The sequence below is a fragment of the Ochotona princeps genome, chromosome X (genome assembly GCF_030435755.1).
Source record: "Ochotona princeps isolate mOchPri1 chromosome X, mOchPri1.hap1, whole genome shotgun sequence".
In the NCBI taxonomy this organism is placed as follows: Eukaryota; Metazoa; Chordata; class Mammalia; order Lagomorpha; family Ochotonidae; genus Ochotona; species Ochotona princeps.
This window is the reverse complement of record NC_080865.1, coordinates 76,546,765-76,566,097: the sequence shown is the minus strand read 5'-3', so window position 1 is coordinate 76,566,097 and position 19,333 is coordinate 76,546,765. Positions and strand designations below refer to the sequence as shown.

The window sequence follows — 19,333 nt, the reverse complement described above, 5'->3', positions numbered from 1 at the left end:
TCACGATATCAGATTGGTAATAAAGGCAATTTTAAAGTACATTCAAAAATTATTCCTTGAAAAACTATAAAAGCAAAGTAGCTTTGCTAATGATATTGCTGAAATAATACAACATACTAAGCAAATTTCTCTTGATATTTAAAGCTTTTTGGATTATTGAGATATTCCCCTTTCTACCTCTAGCTGTCATTACTGGTTAGTAAATTATAAAATATAATATTCAAACAGTTCAATTAAGAAAGTGGTTACTAAGAGATTCCTACCATGAAGAAAATTATGTTTGCCCTTCCTCGTTTTGAAAGCAAAAAAGATAGAATACATTTCTGGAAAACCATAATTGTTTTTAAAGCTAAAGGGGGAAAACTATGTATTGCCACTAGATGGCCCCATATATATTTCCCCTCTATGATAATGAGAAGATGGAAAAAAACAAGTGAAAGAGAAATAATAAAATGATGATGATGACTCCTAACCTTTTTCACAAACAATAATATGCAGAAATATGAATCTTTCCCCAGGTGTAGGCAACTGCCTAGGTTGCCTTGTACAGTCAAATATTAACACTGCTGGCAGAAAAGCAGCCAGTGGCTGGTGGGCATTCTGGGCCTGTTTAATGCCAAATTTGTATTAACTATACCAGTGTGCCAGCATAGTTGCTTATTCTTTTTTTTAAGACTTGTGGGGAAGGCAGGGAATGCTGGGCTGGAACATGCTACCCTGTCCCCTAGGCAGGGGGGCTGCAGATTGCCCAGGGAAGTGGATCTAGGAACACAGAGAGTGGCAACAGTTGGGAACATATTTGACAGGGGAACAATGACTTCTGGGGGATTCCATGAAACAGGCCGCTGCACTCACAAGTAAGTGAGGGAGCTGAGGTTGAGTGTTTAGAGGGCAGAAACTAGAGGGCATGTCTGGGTAAGGCCAAGAAACCCACCCATGTGGGAGACTTGAGCTGGGCTAAACAGCATCACCTACTGCCCACTGGTGTAAACAAAACTTGCTGCTAGGGGGCATGTCTGTCTGGGCTGGGCTGCAGTACCCACCCACGAGTGTTTGGAGCAGTGGTGTGCCATGTAAGGCAGGGCCCAGCACACTAGAACATGAGAGAACTAGATCTTGGGGCAGATTATATAGGGGACTTGTGAGTTCACCTCTGTGGGACTATAACTCCCACTGGTTTACAGAGAGCTGGGGATTGTGACTGGTCTAGTAAGGCTGGACCACAGAATTCAACCAACAAAAACCTACCTGACACTCATGAAGTTGGGGCTGGAAGGAGGCTGGGCAGGGCCAGGATGAAGTCCCTACTGGCACATGCAAAGACTGGGACTGAGAGCAGACCATACCAACCAGGGCCACAGTTCCTGCCAACACTCATGAGCTCCCGGGCTGGGAGCAGGCCTAGTAGGGGGACTTGGAGAACTCACTTACTAGGCCACAACTCCTGATAGGGAGCACAAGAGCCAGGACTGGGGCTGGACCAGTCAGCCAAGACTACAACACTTGTCAACATTTGTGTAAGCCAAGTGTGGGGCCAGGCTGGGCTGAGCCAGGCCTTAGCACCCACTGACATTCAAGAGAGCCAGGATAGGGTGTGAACCACGTGGCAGGGATAGATAGGCTGCAATGCCCATGAGCAAGAGCTGAGACTATGGGTGGGCCATGTCAGGCTGGGTCTAAGAATCTATCAGCATACACAAGACCTAGGACTGGAAATAGGCCTGGTAGGGGAACTCTGGGGACTCCCCTGCTGGCATGTAGCTCCCCTCTGGTGCGTGCAGAAGCCAGAGCTATGGGCTGACCAAGCTGAGCAAGGCTATAGCACCCATCAACATGCATGTGGGCTGGGTCTGGGGGTGTGCCAGAGTGGACTAGGCTCCAGCACCTACTGGCTCACCAGAACCCGAATGGATGTGGAATGGGCCAGGCTAGACCACAGTACTCATCGGTTCACATGAGAGCATGGTCGGGGGGGGTAGGGGTGGAAAGGTTTGGCTAGGCTATAGCACACACCAGTGAGAGCTGGAATGAGTACAGGCCATTCAGGATAGTCCAAAGTATCTGCCAGTTAGTGCCAGGATTGGGGGCTGGCCATGTCAGGCTGGGCCCCAGCACCCACTGGCATACTGAGATCCGGGGCTGAGAGTCAAGTCTAAGGCCATCCCAGGTGAAGTTTCTTGAGGGATTCCCAAACTAGACAGATGAACTCATATTTTAGCAACACTGGAAACTCTGTCCTTGGAGTGCATGTGTCAGGACTGGGCAGTTGCTGATGTCTGTGTTGTGGACAGCATGCTCAGATGCACACAGGGGACATGACAGCCAGCTAATCTAGTCCAGCAGGGGATATTTACTGCCTTGTCAGAGGATGGAAAGCAGAACAGGTTGGACAATTTTTTGGACAAACTTTGCAGCATGTTCCTGGGTCTGTAGAGGCCCTAAAGTAGACTTTGTCAACCAACAGATCTTGGAAATATTTTCTCAACCCTTAATGCAAAGAAGTCAACAGCATCTCAAAATTATCAATATAACTCAAGTAATGACACCCTCCATCACTCTTCTCCACATCAGGATCTCTATGGTCTTATGAAAGGACTGGACCCACCCATTGGTGCTAATGTAGTTTGACAGCAAGGAGTGTCCCCTTCCCTTCCTCCCCTATAGACATAGGAGAAAAAAGACAAACTGAAACATGTGTCCCACTCACCTTCCTCCATACCCACCCCACACTAATTGGATGCCCACCTGGGTGTTCATGCCTCCCAGTAATTTAAAGAATATTAAAAAGAAATTTTAAAAAGAATGTGAATCCATCTTTTACTTATTTAGAATATCTTCACACTGTGAAACTACTAAAATTGTTTTGCATTCTATCAATAACATTTCTAGTGGTACCTATGAAGCTGTTTTAAGGACAGGCTCTAATATTTAACTTTTGAACACCACCAAAATTCTTCATCCAATTTTATATCTGATGCAAATAATAGTTATTTCCTTTCTGAGTTTGGAATCACTGCTATGATTTCTACATACTCCACTTCTCAATCTACTTCAAGCAAACCATCCCTCTTTTAAAATTTAAAATAGTTTAAATTTGAACACAAGTAAGTCATTTACTTATTTATATGCATAAAAGCCAATCATTTTTCATGTAAAAATGACAGCTTAAAATATTAGTTGATTTATAATTCACTTAGCTCACAACCCATGTAACAAGTAGTTGCTTTTAAATAGATAATTTTACTGTTTTGTATTTATACTGGAAATAGGAGACTCCTAAAGACAGTAAGGAATAATTGATTGCCTTAATGATTAATCAGCTTCAGTTCAGCTGGTTACATAATACCAATGTGTGTCATTTCACCAATTATCATTACCTTGATTTTCTAATGTTCTGCCTTGTATGAAGAAAGAACTAATCCATTTCAGGCCTTGTGACATTTTTAAATAAAAAACAGAAATTTAATTTCTCTTTGCACATTATATTTTCTTCATATGCTATCCAATTCAGGCACTCAGGTCTGGTTTTGCCTAACATAAAACATGCCAGAAATATCACCTGCTCAGAAAAACTGCAATTCTGACTTCAGGTTTTAATTGGCAATTTCCTGTAAGATTCTGTTTCCTAAGGGCATTGGGCATTCCTGAAAAGACCCTAAATGCCGCAGGCTGCTCCTACCACTTTTGTTCCCCCTGGTGATCAGGCTAGCTTTCTTTGTTCAGTTCACTGTGTTTTCCTCAGCTCTCAAAATTTGCTTAATTCTGGGGAGGTTCTGGAGTTTCTGAATGAAATACCGTCATGTAGAAAAACATAACTCCTGGACAGCCTTCCTACCCTAACATTTGGCTTTTATTAAAGAAGAGGCTGGAAAAGTGACAGAAGCAGGTCTTTTTGATTCTGTGAGAGTTCTTTCTTCCTGTTACACTACTAAATTGGCCATGAGATTTCAAAAGCGCATTGCAGCAACCAGCTCAGCAGGTTTCCAAATGACTGCACTTAGGCACTTCTCTTTCCACAGGAGGGAAGTATCAAGTGAAGGTTAAAAGAAATCAGATTGTGTTGATCTCCTTGTTTGTTTGGCAGTTAAAAAGTTATTTCACACAATCAAATGTGACTACGAAAAATATCCTATCCAATACGTTGTGCTTTGTTCTTATTCTCCAGCTAGTAGTTTAAAAATAGCAAAAGTATACAAAAACCCTCCTTGCTTTTGCTAGGGCACTGGAAAACACTGCCCCACCCTGATATTTCCCAAGGGAATAGCCAGGGCCCTTGCCTATAATGGTATTTACTTTCTGTTGGGTACACACTTTTGTGCTTTTCTTATTTCTTCATCCCTGAGCTCTTCATTGAAGGGTTAAGAATTGTACAGAGTCATTTGAAGGACTCTTTCCCTGTTCTTTGAATGACTTATCAAAAGCCATTCAGAGAACACATTCCCTCAGGCAATCTATTCAAATTCCCAGAGACCTTTAAAGGTGTTAGTTCCCAAACTGTTTTACTCTATGAGGCTCAGATGGTCTTAGAGGAAAGCGAGATTGAAGAGGAGAAAGATGAGTTCATGACCCACCCCTCTTCAATCTACGAAATCCTCCTCTGAGAAATGAACTTTGAACTGCCATGGCTGTACAATATTTACCTATGTATTAGAGTTATTGAATTAGAAGCATGCAGGGTAAGTAAAATTACAAAATAACTTAGCGGTTGTTCCTCTCCATTACATTTCTATCAAGTTTTGACATAGGGGCCCTGTCATGTTCCACGAAGCTGGTCTTCGGAGGCAAGAAAGGCTTTCCTTATTATTACTTCAGAGTAGAAAACAAACAAACAAAAAATGCCATAAATCTGCTTTCCTGATTGGAAGGTGTAGAAAAGCTTCACAGATTAGATTGGAGAGAGTAGGTACACACAAATGCCCGGCAAGGCAGTCTTGATTGTAATCTTTTGCCCCACTGCCAACCCCATGCAGGAGGCCACCTCACCTACAGCTCACCGCTCTGCCTTCCCTCGCTCTATGCATGCCTGGCTATTGTCTACAAAAAACTAAAGCATATAAATGGACAACTTTCAGGAAAAGAACAAGGCAAAAAGCAAGATGTGGGACAGGTAGGTGTGATTAAGGCCTGCTAAGCTGTAACTCTATCCTCCTACTTGTCTATCAGAATGCTCTCTTTACCAGAACACCTCTGCTTCATCTGTAACCTAAGGAGGAATTCCATAAAAATATGGATATTAAGCTCCCCATAGAACTTGGGGAGGTGTCATATAATTCCAAGTTCATGTCATACCAGCAGATTCACCATGCTTTACCTCATAAAAGCAGTCAACACTAGGGAAGGGGCGCTCTCCAGCCCTCCCTCTTGTGTTCCATGGCTAGAGATATAGCCAGGGGTCCTCTCTCTCTTCACCTACTCTGTTTTCCTTTGGGCAGCCCTCTGGCCCACTGCCCATTAATGATGTGAATTTCTGCATGTAGTACAACCTCTGCCCACAGTTGTCTGTGCTTTCTTGTATGAAAAGAAAATTAGAGTATGTCACTAAGTGAGGGCAAAGAGGAGTTTCCCTGAGCCAATTAGGTCTCAGAAGCTACCAGGATAATCCCTAAATCTCACAGGGAATCTTGACAACTACTGAGAGCATTATTGGTTAGGCTAGAACACAGCTTGCTGTCTCCTTGTAAGAAAATAATTAGAGATTCGTGATATGCATGTTGGCAACATTTAATGAAATAGTATACCTCATAGGCAAGGTGGGCAGCTCAGCAGAAAACCAAATGCCTCATCTGTGTTTAGACTGGGGTTTTTATGGGTAAGGGGCAAACTTCTCCTGTATTTCCTTGCTTCTCCCCCAGTTTTATCCTAGGATGATGCCAAACAGAATATTTCCTGGCTGTGAAATCCCCTCCTGGGGGAATATTATCATGGTTTTATGGCACAGGAATATACTAGGATGTCCAACCTCCCCCTGGAACGTTAGGGTGTGGAGAATGAAAATCCTCTTGCTGGAATGTTATTGGACAGGAAAATTCCCAGGCAACAAATCTCTGCAATGTTACTAGGAGGAGCCTTTGATGTATAAATACTGGCTTATTCTCAAGACATGCTGCCAAGCCATCTAGGTCCCCTCCATCATTCAGATGCACAAACTTCCCATTTGTCTTCTATTCTCTCATCTAATACACATAAGTTAATGTCTGTCTTCGTGCGTAACATGGGGAGGTATGTAAAATCACATCCTTAAAATATTCAGTGTCTCATATACAGTAATAAACCCAAAGTTCAGCATGAACAACACAAGCTTTTTTCACTGCACACAGAGGTGAGAAGGGCAGACCCTAACTCACAAATCAACTTCTCAGCCTGTTGGAGTTGGAGGATTCATGGAAGCACAGGAACAAAATAGAGGTAGGAGTGAATTTGTAAGTGGGAAGAATATTCATGCCTTTTCAGGGAAAGGGGTAGAATTCTTCCTAGCATGGAAAGACAGATTCTTTTTGTCCTCTTAAGATAACTTCCAGTGGCTGTCATGGAAGGAAATTATTTAGCATAGAAATTAGATTTCAATGACATCTGTGGTCTTTTGAGCATTGTTCAGGCAGCCATACTGCCTCTGGCTTGGTCCTGTCTGGTTAGCCCAAGGATGAAATGCTGATTGCAAGACACCCTATTTCAAACAGAAACAATGTTAGGGTGGGCTTATAAACATAATCATGAACCTGGCACCACAGCTTAGTAGCTAAATCCTCGATTTGTAGGTGCTGGGATCCCAAATGTGTGTGGGTTCATGTCCCAGCTGCTTTACTTCCCATCCAGCTGCTTGTGGCCTTGGGCCAGGGGGAGGGAAAGAGAAGAATAGAAGATGCCCCAAAGCCTTGGGACCCTACACCCACATGGCAGACCCAGAAGTGCCTGGCTCCTGGCTTCGGATAGGATCAGCTCCGGCTGCTTGTGGCCACTTGAGGAGTGAACCAGTAGACAGAAGATCTTTCTCTGTGTCTCCTCTCTGTAAATCTTTCTTTTCAATAAAAATAAAATAAGTCTTAAAAAAAAAAAAAACCAAAACAGAAACCTAGCCACACTGTATAGGCACTGTCTTGGGTAAAAACTATATCTTTCCTTTTTTTTTTTCAAATAATAAGGGCTTGAAAAATTCCCATGTCACATAGGCATGTTTCTTTCTAATGAATGCATGGTAATCTATCACATGAATCAGTTTATTTAGCTATTCTTCTAGTTTTCCCTCCCTAACTTCCCCTATTACAAATAGTGCTAAAAACATTCTTTCCCATTGCATCCTAATACATATGGTCAATTATTTATCTGAGGCAGAAACAGAGATCAGAATTTTGGCAAGAAGGTGGCCAACACTTACTGCAGCACTTTAATACAGCAAATTGTGAGGAGAGCAAGATGGCAGAATAGGGTGAGGACATGTTAAAGCGGACAAGCAGGATTAGCAGAAGAGAAGCAGAAAGGGTGTGATCTCAGGTGATTGGCAGGCCCATGGCAGAGACAGAAGGGGACCCGTGGACATGAGGAAGCAGCAGAGAGCACTGAGCGGTGCTGAAGCACATAGATACCCCAGCAGGGTCAGCTGGGAAGGGGAGGTCATTGGGAATGCAGGAGGTGAATCAAGCCATAGAATTGTGGTTCCATGCGATCTTTTAATCTGATTAGGAGCCCAAACAGAGCATCGGAACCCTTGCAGACCAGTGTGGGAGTGGGATGAAGTTCACAACCCAACCTCCCCACCAGTGTCACCAGTGTCACATCGGACACCATTAAGAAAGAATCTCAACTGAACTTGAACTATGGTTATGCAGCAAGATGGAGGAATCCACCATGGGGGGAGGGTTAGGGAAGGGGTGGGGGGAATCCCAGTACCTATAAAACTGTGTCACATAATACAATGTAATTAATAAAAAAAAAAGTGCTCAGAAAAAGGTGCCCCCTGCTCGAAGGGGTGATGGTAGCCTGCACATGCACTAAGCCAGGTAAGAATCAACTTCTGCCTCAACGTATTTCACTGATCCCAGCAAGAACACAATACCAACTTGGCATCCTATGTGTTCCATCTAAAAAAGGTCTGGGCTGCCACCAGACCTAGCCGCTAGCAGGTTCTGGCAAGAAGAGGAAAAAGTATCCGTGAGCCTCATGGCGTGAGTCCAGAGCAACTGGGCACTGCAGAAAGCCTTGTGATCCAGTTTAAAGACAACACTTGTGTCTCCCTAATCCTGGCTACTGCCAGAACCATGAGCAGGAGAAAAGCTGAGCAGACACAGGTGCAGCCATGACACGGGATCACAGGGGATGGAGAGATGACCATGCCCTGCTTATGGAGTCCATGGCAGGAGCCCAGAATTAAAACTTGATGCAGGGAATAGCGTGAGTGACACAAATGGAGAAACAGGGACTGAATGGGATGAAATTAAAAACTTCCAAAAGAAAAAAGAAAAACAACTGAAAGGTTTGGCCTCAGCCATACCAGCCAACAAATGTTGTTTAAAGATGTGCTACAGACAGAAAAAAAACAAATGACACCACACTGAAAGGAAAAGTGGAGAACATCCTAGAAAGCCACAAAAGGATCATAAACGAAACAATGAGAAACCCAATGCTGAAACAATAGGAGCAAATCACTACATGAGCCCACACATATACTGATCTTTAACAAGAGAACTAAAAATAACCCAGGAAAAAGGTTTAGTCTCTTCAACAAATGCTATTGCAACAACTGGATATCTGCTTGCAGAAATAAGAAAGATTCTCACCTCTCACCTATAGAAAACTCAGCTCTAAATAAATCAACGACTGAAATCTATGTCCAGAAACCATCAACCTATTAGGGCAAAACACAGGAAGCACTCTGCAAGATACAGGCATTGGTAAAGACTTCTTAGAAAAGTCACCAAGGGCCCAGTATGGTAGCATAGCAGCTAAAGTCCTCAGCTTGCACAGGCCAGGATCCCATATGGGTGCCAGTTCTAATCCCGGCAGTCTCACTTCCAATCCAGCTTCCTGCTTGTGGCCTGGGAAAGCAGTCGAGGACGGCCCAAAGCCTTGGGACCCTGCACCCATGTGGGAGACCTGAAGAGGCTCCTGTCTCCTGGCTTCAGAATGACTCATCTCCAGCTGTTGCAGCCGTTTGGGGAGCGAATCATCAGAAGGAAGATCTTCCTCTTTGTCTTTGCTCCTCTCTGCAAATCTGACTTTGCAATAAAAATAAATAAATCTTTTTTAAAAAGTCACCAAAAGCACAGGCAGGCAAAGACAAAATAAACAAATAAGACTAAATCAAACAGTAAATTTCTGTACAGCAAAGGAAATGATGAACAAAGTGAACAAGCAACCAACAAAATGAGGAAAAATATCTTTGCACGCTACACAACAGATAAGGGGACTAATAACCAGGATTTTCAAATAACTTCAGAAACTCAACAACAGCAAAACAAACAATCCCATGAAGAAATGGGAAAAAAAAGTGAGCATTTTTCAAAAAAAAAAAAATTCAAATGGCTAATAGACATATGAAAAAAGTCTCAGGCTCCCTAGCTACTAAGGAAATACAAGTAAAAGCCACACTGAGGTTTCACCTAACTCCATTGAGATTGGCCTTCATTCAGAAATCTACTAATAACACCTGCTGGTGTGGATGTGCAGGAGAAAGGTACCCTCCTTCACTGTGGGTAGGAATGCAGGCTAGTGCAGCCACTATGGAAGTCAGTATGGAGTAGCTCGTAGTAAAGATACATTGCAGGATCTATCTCTATTCCAGAATATAAGGAAGATTCCCAGTAAAACTATTAAATACAACCTTGTCATCGTGATACTACATTTTCTACCTTTGTCTATACCTACAATGCATGTATACCATGCATTGTATACATTGTACGCATTGTATACAATGCATCTATACCATGATACATTTAAATAGCAGAGTGTTCATTTTGTAACTGTTATCAAAGGGTTTTATCACTGTAATAATACAGGTGGGAAATGGTGATAGGGGTAATGGGGAGGGAGAATGGGGAGGGAAAGGGGGAAATACTTACAAGTACAAAAATGTATCATGGAAAATAATAAAAATAATTTAAACAAATAATTCAGCAAATCCATTCAAGCAATATTTATTAGATATCTTCTAAGTCTCAGACACTGTTTAATTACTAGAGATATAATAAAGAATAAGACATATAATAACCCTCTTAACATTTATAATTGTTAGGATAAGCTTCAGTGTTTCCCCACTTTACATATGCATAAAATCAAGCTCATAAAGCATAACTAGTTTACAATGGAAAGAATTTTTATTTGTGTACATCTGAATTACAGGCACAGGTGCTATATTTTGGCTCCCTATCTTCATTGTAGAGATCTCTTACTACTGAAAATTTGTTTGTGGAGGTCTAGTTATATTTTGCTATATAACTGTGCTATTTTCATTTTAAAATATTTATTTTATTTATTTGAAAGTAAGAGGGACAGAGACAGACAAAGAGACAGATCTTGTATCTCCTGACTGATTTGACTCCTCAGTGACCAAAAGATCCAGTATTAAGCCTGGCAGAAGCCAGCATACTGGAACTCAATTCTGTTCTCCCACACTGGTGCCAGGGCCAAAACACATGAGCTGTCTTCAGCTGTCTTCCCAAGCACATTAGTAGGGAGCTGGACAGGAACTGGAACAGGCAGGACTCAAACTGACACTCTAATATGGGATGCTGCTGTTATAAGCAGCAACTTAACTGGCTATGCCACAACACTGGCCTCCAATCTCTGCTGTTTTCCTCGAATACTTTTGCTTCATGTTAACTTGAAATTCACTTTCACAGCATAGCCTTTAAAAATAATAATAGCTATAATTTTGAAGATATTTATTATTCATCAGACCCTTTCTAACTTGTTGCATATATGAAGTAAAATAATCTTAACAACACATCTCTGGGGCCCGGCGGCGTGGCCTAGCGGCTAAAGTCCTCGCCTTGAAAGCCCCAGGATCCCATATGGGCGCCGGTTCTAATCCCGGCAGCTCCTGGGCGCCGGTTCTAATCCCGGCAGCTCCACTTCCCATCCAGCTCCCTGCTTGTGGCCTGGGAAAGCAGTTGAGGACGGCCCAATGCATTGGGACCCTGCACCCGCGTGGGAGACCCGGAAGAGGTTCCTGGTTCCCGGCATCGGATTGGCGCGCACCAGCCCGTTGCGGCTCACTTGGGGAGTGAAACATCGGATGGAAGATCTTCCTCTGTCTCTCCTCCTCTCTGTATATCCGGCTTTCCAATAATAATAAAATCTTAAAAAAAAAAAAAAACACATCTCTGTGGGTTATATGTTTTAACAAACGTATATCATAATTGAGATGTATCAGGCACTGTTTTGATGAGTTTTTGGATAATTCAGTACAAAATCTAAAGAGGTCTGAGAGAGGTACTATCATATATAATACATTTTATGCAAAAAAAATGAGACTTAGAGACATGTGCTCAAGGTCACTGGCAGGGCTTAGAACATAATGTTTGAAGTATACTTCATTGACATGCTGAGTATTTTGAATAGGAAGGGCACAGAAGAAAAATTTCTGACTTCCCACCTTCTATCCTTCCTTAAAAAAAATCTCATAGCAGGTAGAATTCCTCTCCTTGGAGGCCAGGTAGAAAACTGAGGTGGGTCAGTCTCTGGCCTCCATAAAGCTTCTCATGTGAGAAGGATGCTAACTCACATCGGCAGGAAGGAAAAACGTTCAGATTCAAGACAAAGGCAAGCAGGCCTGGTAGAGTTGCCTACTGCTTACTACTGCTAGGTATATTGGCATTTCTCCAGAACTACCTATTTCATCAGACTTAACATAAAAGTATACATTTCCCCGCCTCAGTCTTTGGGATTTCTTTTCTGAAGGTTTCAAAGTTGCACTAAATGTTCATTAAATGAATCTGTGATGGCTTTATCTTATTTTGTTACAGGGATTTCAGCAATGAATCTTGCACTTGATAAAGAAAATGATACTGCCTTTTCCACTTACTCCATAAATTTGGTACATGAAAGAGTTGAAACTTAAATTCAGAAAGTTTGGCCCTAGAATATATCAGTACCATATGCTTATTTTATTTTAGAATATGGTTCCCTGATTCAGTATTCTAGGTAACTAGAGAACCAGCCAGTTACATGTACTATTTTATTACAACCTAGCTCTGACTAAATGTTAGTAGCCTTATTCAAGTTCTGATTCATATTGGATTTATTATTATCAGAAACCCTACTTATTTTTGCTATATATTGCCATGATAGAAATAGTGAATTATTGTAATTTGCTGCAATTTAACAGTATCCTAACTCTATTGTTCTTCATAGAACCTGATACTCTCAGTTACATATTCTCTGCATATTCTGAATGTTCTCATTATATTCTCATCCAATTAATCACTGATAAAAATATCCAATGAGAATAAAAAATAGAGAACCTCAAAGCTCATAGCTGGAGATTTCTCTCATGACATCAGAGGTGTCGTATTATATTAAAAACTTCTGCCTCTGAAGGATAAACAAGACCCATGGAGTTCATTTACAATGTGAAACCAAATGCTAACTACAATTCACCATCGGTTCCCCAATGTGAAAATCATGAAATTTGTAAATTCTAAAATTTCATGTTTGGGGATTCTCTTGGCCAGATGGCCCCTGCTGATCAAAAACAAAATAGATCATACTGGTCACTACTTCTGATCTCTAAGACAGTATGCACATACCTCTTGCATTATCTTCTAACATGTCTGCTCAATGATTTTATGATTATGATCCTCAGTTTTGATGATGCTACAGTGAAAGATACAATACTTGGCATGCTTGATTTTGCATAGCCAAATTTGATGATCAGCTGTCAGAATTTTCTACATGGTGGGCCATGGTACTAATACCACATAATCTTCATTATAAATCAGTTTCCTTGTATTTTCTATCTTCTAAAACCTACTTGGATGATGTGGCTTATGGCTCCTTCTTCATTCTTCAGTGTTAGTGATAGTATGTCAAGACATTTTCTTTTCTTTTTGTAAAGACTTATTTTTATTTGTAAGGCATGGCTACAGAGACAAAAGGAGAGACACACAGAGATCTTCCATTGGCTGGTTCACTCCCCCATCTAGTCTCAATGGCCAGAGTTGAACTGATTGAAAGCTGGGAGCCAGGAACTTCTTCCGGATCTCCCGCATGGGTGCAGGGGCCCAAGGGCTTAAGCCATTCTCTGCTGCTTTCCTAGGCCATAAGCTGGAGCTGGGTTGGAAATGGAGTAGCAGTTGGAACTTAAACCCGTGCACATATGGAATTACAGCATCACATATGGAGCTTTTGCTTATAAGAGACCTCAGTACCATTCCCAAGGCCTTTACAAATCACATCACTATGATCACTTCTATTTCCTCATGGACCATTTCAAATCCATTGTATTAATCAAGGAAAACTCCCTATTTTAGGACCTATAACTTTAAAACATGTGCAAATGTCAATAAATATATTCCTAGGTCCCAGGGATTCAGGCCTGACCGCTCTGGCACTTTTGAGTGGCCATTATTCTGCCTACCAGAGTGAGTTGTGTGTGTGTTTCTAAAGTTATTCCATACACAGATTATCTTGAATTTATGTAACATCATGTTTGCTCTTTTCTATTACTTTACTATGCTATCAACTCAGCATCACTGAGATCAAATGAGCTCCCTTCACATTCTCTGTTTTGTCATTACATTTGTTTATCTAAAGTTTTTTTTTAGGATTTGGAGATTAGAAGGACTGCATTTCTAACAGAGAGCAAATGCCATGAATATCCACACCCAGTTCTTTTGTTCTTGAAGTTGTTCTCCATCACCACTGCCAATTGCTTTGCTCAGCATGTATGCTCATGAGGAATATGAGAATACAAGTCACAGTTTATCCAGTAATCACATGTATCTTTCAAAAAAATCTGACTTTACCATTATTCATGGAACATAGAAGACATTAAAGATTTTTCAAAGGTGATGTTATGATTAATGGTGAGGTGTGTGTATGTATATGTATATGTATGTGTGCGTGTGAGAGAGAGAGAGAGAGAGAGAGAGAGAGAGAGAGAGAGACAGAAAGTGATCTAAACATAAAAAAATCATTTCCGTGATACTCATGACCAAGGCATATCCAATGTTTATCTGTAGGGCATTTTCCTTTCCTTTACGCACTTCTTCCTGGCTGTACACCATTCATAGTTCCCTGATAGGTCCTGAGCCATCACATTCTCTGTCTCCTCAAACTTGCTTAGATTGATGTGGATGTATCTATGATGGATTTTTATTGTGGCAATAGTAGCCTTAATTTCGTATACATCATTCCTTATAATCGGGTCACTGCCACCCACAGGGGAGACATCTCTAGATGTGGCCCGTGGTTTTGGTCTGGCCTGGTCTGAGGTAGGCATTTAGGGGAATGAACCTGTGGCTGAAAGATACATCTCTTTTTGTCTCCCTGCCTCCCTTGCACTCTTCGTCTCCCTCTCTCCTTCTTTATGTCTGTGCCTCTCCCTCTGCAACTCTGCCATTCCAATCAATCAACCAATATTTAAAAAAAAATAAATTTAAAAGGAAATTTTTAAAAATCCATTCTTGTGTAGCCTCCCTGAATCTAAATAAAATCACATAAACTTTGCACTGAATCAGAAACTTCATGGGGATATTTTGTTTTCTTTAATGTGTTAACTTCACACACACACACAATGTTCTTTAGTGTGATCCAGTTTCAATATTACCCTCTATATTGGAGGCAACTTTGTCTTTCTTATTAGACATTTTTATAAACCTTTCTCAATACTTTGCCCATAAGCCCCAGATAATAAGTTAAAGACACTGAAGTTAATGTAGTAGTTTTTGGGTGAGTAAGCCTGCAAAACTATAGATCCTCACACATAATTTCCAAACATTGTGTGATCACATCATTGGGCCTGACTTGTGTACTACTATATTGGGTAATAGTCAATACCAGCATTCATAGATTGATTCTCTTCAAAATTCAAATGCCTTCCTCTATTATGGTTATGTACAGATGAGACTCATCTGGGTTAGTGATTTTCTTCATCACTTTTCTACATGCTCTCTCTTCCAAGACAACAGAAATCTTGGAAGCATGTGTTGACAAGCTGTCACAAGTTTTTTTAAAAATCTGATGCACTCGTGTCAGAGCACATCTAGAAATTCACTGGGAACTGAAGCACTTTGAAGAAGAATGATCCACCTTGGACACATAAAATTGGCTTGTTACAAGAGCATTATTCTAAACTATTTGACATTGCTTTAGTGATGGGAAGGTGTGTAACTAAGAACCTGCTACCAGAGGCTACATGATTGCTATCTGCTACAAAATTGATAAGAATGCCAATTTAGCATAGCTATTACAGAAAATAATATGAAGTGTTCTCAAAAAACTAAAAATAAAATTACTGGGGATGGACATTTGGTTCAGTGATTAATTTGCTGCTTGGCATGCCAGAATTCCATATTATGATGCTTGCGTTTCAGTCCCAGCTCCATTTTCAAAGCTGCTTCCTGTTAATGCACAAACTGGAGTCACCAGTGATGGCTCAACTAGTTGAGTTTCTGCCACTTGTGTATGAGACTCGAATGGACTTCTGGGCTGCTGTCCTCAGGTATAGGCATTTGGAAAAGTTGAACAGTGGATGAAAGAACACTCTATGACTGTCTTTCAAATAAAATGAAAGCAAGTAACTTAAAAAACCAAAATAAATTCTGGGCCTGGTGCAATAGTGTAGTGGTTGGGGTCCTTGCCCTTGCACATGCCAGGATCCCATATGGTCGCTAGTTCTAATCCTGGCAGTCCCACTTCCCATCCAGCTCCCTGCTTGTGGCCTGGGAAAGCAGTCGAGGACAGCCCAAAGCTTTGGGACCCTGCACCCTTGTGGGAGACCCGGAAGAGCTCCTGGCTCCTGGCTTCAGATTGGCTCAGCTCTGGCCCTTGCACTTACTTGGGGAGTGAACCATCGGATGGAGGATCTTTCTCTCTGTCTCTCCTCCTCTCTGTATATCCGCCTTTCCAATAAAATATAATAAATAAATCTTAAAATAAAAAACTAAAATAAATTCTTTAAAAAAGTTACCATAATGGTCTCCCTAACTCCTTACTGGGTAGTTAGCCAAAAGAAACAAAATCTATATATCAAAGAAATACCTGCATGTCCAAGTTCACTGCAGCAGCATCACTCACAATAGCACATGTGTGAAATCATCTTAAGTGCCCATAAAATGATGAGTGGATTAAAAATGTGATATACACACAAAGGAATACTATTCAGTCTTAATAAAGAAGGAAATCTTGGCATTTGTAGATGATGTAACAGAGTGAATGCACACGGAGGACGTTATGCTAAGTGAAATAAACCAGACATAGAAAGACAACCCCGTATGACACACATACAGAATGTAAAAAAAAGTCTAAACAAACTAAACCAGTGATTAGCAAAAGGTGGTAAGGGTGGTAAGAAGATAAGAAGGAGATATTGAGCAAAGGGTGCAAAGTTTCAGTTAAACAGGAGAAATATTTCAGAAATTTTAGAAATATATTGCACACTATAATGAATATGATTAGTAATGTGCACTTGAAAATTGCTGAGAGTACATTTTAAGTGTTTCTTCACTCACAGAAATAAGTAAGCAAGGTAATATAAAAGTTAACCTGCTTGATTTAGGGATTTCACCATGTAGACATATTTCAAAAATCATTTTGAACATCATTAATACATCCATTTTAAATAGTAATAATAAATCAATCATTATTTGTACAGAAATCCATAAATTTCTCTGATTAGCTTCCTTTCTTTTACCCCCACACCCAATCTCTAATTATGCTCCATCCATTGTATAATTCCTAAATAATTCTTAAGTCCAAGCACTTCTTTCAGCCACCAGAACTCTTTACAGAGGTCATCGTTTCACACCTGAAGCATTTCCACAGCCTAAACACCCTATCCCATCCTTTGCCCCTCTTATCCATTCTTCTCGCTAAAGCCAGAGCAATATCTTTTTCAAAACATAAAATCTGACTCTATTATCTTCTTTGATTTATCAAAATCTACCCATGCTTTAGTTTTCTACTTATGTAGGACTACTTCAAACAAGATTATGATTCCGGTTACGGGACTAGAATTTTTGTCCCAAGATAATGGACAAAGTAGATCATGTTTTGGATTCACTGGTGCATCAAGAAAAGGATGCTGGAGACCTGAAGGTGTCACAATAAAGGTCAGCTCAGGAAAATTAACTCAATCTGTATGCAGATGTGAAAAGGAAGAGAGATTTCAAAAACATGTGCTATTTTGCACTGAAAATTTTAAAGAAAATTACTTTTCTTTTTTTTTAAAGATTTATTATTATTATTATTATTATTATTATTATTATTATTGGAAAGCCAGATATACAGAGAGGAGGAGAGACAGAGAGGAAGATCTTCTGTCCGATGTTTCACTCCCCAAGTGAGCCACAACGGCCGGTACGCGCCAATCCGATGCCAGGACCAGGAACCTCTTCCAGGTCTCCCACGCGGGTGCAGGGTCCCAAAGCTTTGGGCCGTCCTCAACTGCTTTCCCAGGCCACAAGCAGGGAGCTGGATGGGAAGTGGAGCTGCCGGGATTAGAACCGGCGCCCATATGGGATCCCGGGGCTTTCAAGGTGAGGACTTTAGCCGCTAGGCCACGCTGCCGGGCCCGACAATTACTTTTCAACCTACAATTCTTCACATTACAAAAGACAACATGGATAAAGCCTTTCTTCCAATTAAATTGCAAGACAAAGTCCCTACAATGAGCAAGTGTGCCTTTTGGAGCTAGGGAGAAAGAACAGTAAAAAATGAAAATATACATGATTGTGAAGTGTTCCAAATCCTATGTAGGAGAGATATCCAGTCTGTGAAAAAGAATAAGAGAAAGAATCTAATTTAAATTGAATGCCAGTAGGGAGTATTGTTATCAAACTTCAATTACCTTGTACAGGGATTAAGTTCTTTCCCTATTACATTGATGCTGCTGAGCCAATAAAGAAACATATAATTATTGAAAAGCACAAGGGAATGTATTCAATGGCCAACAAACAGGAAAAACAGTTACGCAGTTCCCTACTTACAGAGTTAAAGAAATCTAGAAGAATATCCCAGTAAGTAAAGCAGAAGGTGTGCCAGTATTCTATGAAAGTTTGAGGTTCATTGGAGATCAGAGTCAACTGTCCTGGATCTAACTGGTTTTAACTGGTTCATTCAAGGATGGAAAACTGTCAGGAACTTCTACTGGCAATGCACCATGTTCACAAAGATAAGCAATATTACAGTAGGATCCAATCTTAGCCAGAAATAAGCTGGCACTGTCTTAGGTAACAGTACTAGGACAGACCTCTTTGGGGAAGCAACTCTTTTCTGAGACTTGAAGGATATTTAGGATTTAGCAAATCAATGACTATTGGGGAATATTCCAGGCACAAAAACCGGTAACATCTTACTAGTAAAAACTGAAAGCCCAACGACTTCTTCATTCATTTTGTACTTGTTTATTTTAGTTGCATGAAATTTGGGATATTCCCATAAAAACATTAACTTTCATTCTGATAGATCTCCTAGAACAAGAAAGAAATGGATTAAATTATATTCAGGGTATCATGAATGGTATTTCATAAATCTGGGTATTCCATAGTGTGCTTTAAGTGCAAACATCACAGTTAAAAACACTAGCATTAAGAGACTAACTTTAGACTTTCAGTGCTAAAATTAGGAAGTGGAGCAGCCAGGATTCAAATCAGAGCCCAGAGGAGACACCAGATGTTGCAGATAGTGGCTAAACTGGTGTACCACAATGCCAGACCTTACTGTAACTTTGAATTTCTTAATGCTTTGGTACTTCATAATGACATAATAGAAAAGAAAAATAAAATACTTTCCTTTCCACCCCTACCTTTCTCTCACTCTCACTTTTGAGGCCAATGCATAGGTTTCTTTTTCACACACCTCAATTCTCCAGAGGATAAGAGGAATCATCAAATCCAGTTCAATTTAGTCAGCATAGATCCCACAGATTAAGCAATCAGTCCTACAAGGCTGACACTTCTGAGGTCAATCAGATGATTATTTTCTAGCCCTTCTGGCTGACCCAGTACACGCTGACGAATCCCACAACCTGTTCAGGTCTGATCATTTTCGAGAGCAACTCAACAAAATTCAGGAAAACACCTATTACTCATTAATTATAAAAGGACTTGGAAGAGGAATTTCCACATGGAAAAGATTCATTGAGCAAGATATTGGGCAAAGTTCATGAGGCTTCCAAGCT

The 19,333-nt window shown here is 40.7% G+C and overlaps 1 pseudogene; it reads left to right on the top strand.

Annotated features, from left to right (window-relative positions):
* The first annotated feature begins 4,669 nt into the window (after positions 1–4,669).
* LOC101531520 (small ribosomal subunit protein eS1-like) overlaps positions 4,670–19,333 on the top strand; it is a 42,263-nt pseudogene continuing 27,599 nt past the window's right edge.